Source organism: Somniosus microcephalus, unplaced genomic scaffold, assembly GCF_052327205.1.
Source record: "Somniosus microcephalus isolate GS21.2 unplaced genomic scaffold, FLI_Smic_1.0 unresolved_chr3, whole genome shotgun sequence".
NCBI lineage: Eukaryota > Metazoa > Chordata > Chondrichthyes > Squaliformes > Somniosidae > Somniosus > Somniosus microcephalus.
This window is the reverse complement of record NW_028225181.1, coordinates 48,702,411-48,707,928: the sequence shown is the minus strand read 5'-3', so window position 1 is coordinate 48,707,928 and position 5,518 is coordinate 48,702,411.

The following is a 5,518-nucleotide window of genomic DNA, read 5'->3' as shown; positions in this document are numbered from 1 at the left end:
GGGAGGGGCTGAGGATATTAGTTGGGGTGGGGAGGAGCTGAGGATATTAGGTGGGGTGGGGAGGGGCTGAGGATATTAGGTTGGGTGGGGAGGAGCTGAGGATATTAGGTGGAGTGGGGAGGAGCTGAGGATATTAGGTGTGGTGGGGAGGAGCTGAGGATATTAGGTGGGGTGGGGAGGAGCTGAGGATATTAGGTGTGGTGGGGAGGAGCTGAGGATATTAGGTGGAGTGGGGAGGAGCTGAGGATATTAGGTGTGGTGGGGAGGAGCTGAGGATATTAGGTGGGGTGGGGAGGAGCTGAGGATATTAGGTGTGGTGGGGAGGAGCTGAGGATATTAGGTGGGGTGGGGAGGAGCTGAGGATATTAGGTGGAGTGGGGAGGAGCTGAGGATATTAGGTGTGGTGGGGAGGAGCTGAGGATATTAGGTGGGGTGGGGAGGAGCTGAGGATATTAGGTGGAGTGGGGAGGAGCTGAGGATATTAGGTGTGGTGGGGAGGAGCTGAGGATATTAGGTGGGGTGGGGAGGAGCTGAGGATATTAGGTGGGGTGGGGAGGAGCTGAGGATATTAGGTGGAGTGGGGAGGAGCTGAGGATATTAGGTGGGGTGGGGAGGAGCTGAGGATATTAGGTGTGGTGGGGAGGAGCTGAGGATATTAGGTGTGGTGGGGAGGAGCTGAGGATATTAGGTGGGGTGGGGAGGAGCTGAGGATATTAGGTGGAGTGGGGAGGAGCTGAGGCTATTAGATGGGGAGGGAAAGGGCTGAGAATATTAGGTGGGGTGGGGAGGAGCTGAGGCTATTTGGTGGGCTGGGGGGCGGAGCTGTGAATATTAGGTGGTGTGGGGTGGAGCTGAGGATATTAGGTGGGTTGGGGAGGAGCTGAGGACATTAGATGGGGAGGGAAAGGGCTGAGAATATTAGGTGGGGTGGGGAGGAGCTGAGGCTATTTGGTGGGCTGGGGGGCGGAGCTGTGAATATTAGGTGGTGTGGGGTGGAGCTGAGGATATTAGGTGGGTTGGGGAGGAGCTGAGGATATTAGGTGGGTTGGGGAGGAGCTGAGGATATTAGGTGGGGTGGGGTGGAGCTGAGGATATTAGGTGGGGAGGGGAGGAGCTGAGGATATTAGGTGGGATGGGGAGTGGCTGAGGATATTAGGTCGGGTGGGGAGGAGCTAAGGTCATTAGTTCGGGTGGGGCAGACCGGAGGATATTAGGTGTGGTGGGGAGGAGCTGAGGATATTAGGTGAGGTGTGATGGGGAGGAGCTGAGGATATTTGGTGGGGTGGGGAGGAGCTGAGGATATTAGGTGGGGTGGGGAGGAGCTGAGGATATTAGCTGGGGTGGGGAGGAGCTGAGGATATTAGGTGGGGTGGGGATGGGCTAAATGGCACCGAATCTCGGATATGTCGTACATAATGAGCAGGATGGTGACAGATTTCAGCAAGTGATATACTGACTGGTCAAAGGGAGAGCTTAAGAAATAGGAGCAGCATTAGGCCATTCTGCCCTTCCATCCAACTCCATCATTCAATATCATCATGTCTGACCTTCGGTTAAAAGGACATTCATGTAACTCCTTCTGACTGAACCTCATTCCTGCATGTAATGTTATCTCCTTACTCAGTTCACTGCTATATTTTGCATTAACAGAATAAATTATCATTGGAGCCGAATGATGAGGAGAAATTTCTTCACTCGCTGGGTGGTGAATCTTTGGAATTCTCTTCCCCAGAGGGCTGTGGAGGTTCAGTCGTTCATTTTTTTAAAGAAAGATATCGATAGATTTTTGAATATTAAGGGAATCAACGGATCTTGGGATAGTTCAGGAAAGTGGCGATGAGGTACAAGATCAGCCATGACCTTATTGAATGGCGGAGCATGTTCGAAGGGGCAAATGGCCTACTCCTGCTCCTATATCATATGTTCTTATGAAAGTAAGACCCTAAATGCCAATCACATTTGGCTGGGTCTTGAGCCATCAAACTGTTCCTCATGTTGGAGGGTCCGAGAGCTTAACAAAAGAACATAAGAAATAGGAGCAGGTTTAGGCCATTTGGCCCCTCGAGCCTGCTCCGCCATTCAATAAGATCATGGCTGTTGTGATCTTGGCCTCAACTCCACTTTCCCGCCCACTCCCGTTGATTCCGCTATAGCTCAAATATCTGTCTATTACAGCCATGAACATATTCAAGGACTCCGCCTCCACGGCTCTCTGGGGTAGAGAATTCCAAAGATTCATGACCTCTGAGAGATGAAATTCCTCCTCATCTCCGTTTTATATGGGCGACTCCTTATTCTAAAACTATGCCCCCAGTTCTAGATTCCCCCACGAGGGGAAACATACTGCCTGCATCTACCCTGACAAGCCCTCTCAGAAACTTATATGTTTCAATAAGATCACCTCTCATTCTTCTAAAGTCCAATGAGTATAGACCAAACCTGCTCAACCTTTCTTCATAAGACAAAGCGTTCCTCTCAGGAATCAACCTGGTGAACCTTCTCTGAACTGACTCCGATGCAAGTATATCCCTCCTTAAATAAGAAGACCAAAACTGCACACAGTACTCCAGGTGTTGTCTCACCTGCGCCTTCCACAGTTGGAGCAAGACTTTCCTACTTTTATACTACAACCCCATTTCAATAAGGGTAACATTCCATTTGCCTTTCTAATTAATTGCTGTACCTGCATGCTAAATGTTTGTGTTTCATGCACGAGGAACATTAGATCCCTCTGTACCGCATCATTTTGCAGTCTATCTCGATTTAAAGAATATATTGTGTTTTTATTCTTCCACCCAAAGTGGATAACCTCACATTTTCCCATATTATACTCCATCTGCCAATTGTTTGCCCACTCACTCAACCTGACTATATTGCTTTGCAGAAACTTTTTGTCCTCCTCACAACTTGCTTTCCCACCTATCTTTGTATTGTAAGGGTTGGGGCTTCTTTAAACTGGCTTAAAGTAATTTTCCTGCTCTTGCAGCCTTTGCCTGCACCCAGGCCAATTCCAATAAAACCAATTTTGAAACAGCGGTTTCGAATCGCTACCCCACCTTCCAGTTCTGACTGCAGGGCTTATAATTATTGATATTAAAACAGACACGTAGTTTGGATGAGAGAAAAAAATCAAGTTTTATTAACTAAAAGAAACTATAATCAAAATATCAAACTATACCACACGAACACAGTAAATACAGTAAAACTATATAACAGGGGTTTGCAGATGGCGAAAACGAGGGATACAATGGCTACAATGTTATTTAAACAATCTTAGCAATACCCTTAAATCACCACCCCTTAACTCCTGCTAGGTTGCCTTGTTGAGGAGTCAGAAACTCTGCTCGCCTGTGATCCAGCGAAGTAAGAGAGAGAGCTAGCTTCTCAGCATCTATCTTTATACCTGGTGAGGGCCCTGCCGTTCAGCCTTGCAAGGGCTGTGTGCAAAATTCCCCACCCAAAGGGTCCAATACACAAGAGAATGCTGTGATTGGCTAACTTAAAGTGGTTAGACTGGGTTAATGTGTCTTCCGGAGCTCCCTGGGCTGAAACAAAAGAATGCAACAGCCCTATTGTCCAGTGCTGGGTGATTTAAAACCCATTCAATTGTTAAACGTTTCCCTTTCAAGGTACAAAAGTCTCTTCTGCAGTTTAGATGTATCCACTCGATATACAAACAAATGCTAATAGCATTCAATTGCTTTGTAAACAAAGCATTGTCCTTTGTCTTCGGCCATGTGGTGACAGCCATTTTTATCCCTGGAAATTTAAAAGCACAATGCCCAGGGATTCTTTAATCAAAAAAATGATCTTCAGAACTGTAAATTATTGCGAATTCTTACAGTCCGCCCTTGGATACTTCCAGCTTGCTTGTAGTATCCTCTTGAAGAAATGAGCAATAATTTCTGACCCCTCACAAACAACCATCCCCTGTATTTACCTAATAGCTATTTCCACTGATCCCCATCCCGTCTATTCCCATTAAATTTAAAAAAAAACCATGGTACAGTAGGCATCTTACAGATACTTCAGTTTTCAATAAGGGGTCTCATACCCCTACACACTTGTAAAATTATACAAGGTAAACCAAATTTACAGTCACCTTTTACATCATAACTTATTACAAAATGTTGCAATCTTAGTTACACAATGTACTCAAAATGATCCCAAGCACGGAGAGGGTCCTATTCCTCTGCTCAACCTGGAGTTGTCACAAACTGGTCCCAAGCATGGAGAGGATCCGACGCCTCTGCTCAACTTGGGGCTGCAACACAAAATACAAAAAATCATTAAGTTACATGCTTAAATGAACCCCGAACATGTGCTGATGATGGGTCGCGAAATTCGAGTGGGTATTGCTCCTCCCACTCGGGCAGTAAAAGTACCTTCCACCCCCTTTTGATCATCTTAAACTTTAAAACAGGCAGAATGGATTTACAGACCAGCCTGCTCCGCCAGCCCCGAGCCATTCCCTTGTCCTTTCGTGGAGGCGGGGTACCCCTCATGTTTAAAATTACCTTGGCACAGACCGAGACCAGGGAGTATGGGATCTCATGACTCCCAGTCCCTCCCCCTCCCGTCTTCCCTCGACTGGCTGCAGAAAATGATGGGTGCCTGTGTGGCGGCTCTCCCTGGCCCTACACTGATCCAGCCACCCACTCATCCTTCCCAGCCTCTCTTATTCTCTTTGCCCGTGGGCCCCCGGGTGAGTTCCTCCCTCCCCCGACCGCACCCACGCGACTCTTGGGTCTCCCCCTCCTCTATACGATCTTTCCCGGGCCATCACCACCCACCCCCGAGGAACGCGTCCCTATGACCAGGCGCCCGCGCTTCCCCATCATGACTCCTCAACAGCGAGGTCTCCCGCAAGTGAACTTCGGTCAGGGTAGTGCTGGGTTGGGGGTCGTGCCCCACCCAGCTGGGGCCATCTCCTCCCTGTAGGAGGAGTAGGCAAATTCCTCCGGACTCTGTCCGGTTTTTCCCGAAGATCGCTGCGGGGTCTCCTGGATTTGTCCAGTGGCGAGGTGATCCCCAACATTCCGTATCTTCATTCGATATCCAGCTCGGGCTGGGCGAACATGGCTGCTTCATTTTCCCATCTCCTGCAAAAACGTAAAAGGGACATGGAGCCAGGTCTCACTGACCTGCTGCCTTAGGTGGAGACATGGTCGGGTCCCTCGACCTCGGACCAAAAATACAAACATTTGGCACACATGTAAACTTCAACTCTTTGCACTTTAACTTAAAACTAGTTAAATCAACAAACTTAAAATACACCTTAAAGCAAGCTATATACATACACATAGCTATAATTCAAATGCCGCCCGTCTCCGGGCGGCCAGCCTAATCCCTGGCACTGTCGCAGATTGCTGCTGGCTGCAGCGAAGCTGGACTGCCTCCTGTCTCTGGTCCCTCGAAGCTTATGGCTGTTGAGTGGGGGCCTCTGTTCTCTGGTTTCTCCCTGGCTCGGGAGACCGCCCTACTCCACTGTAAAGTGGGTGACCATTCTTTCTTAGGC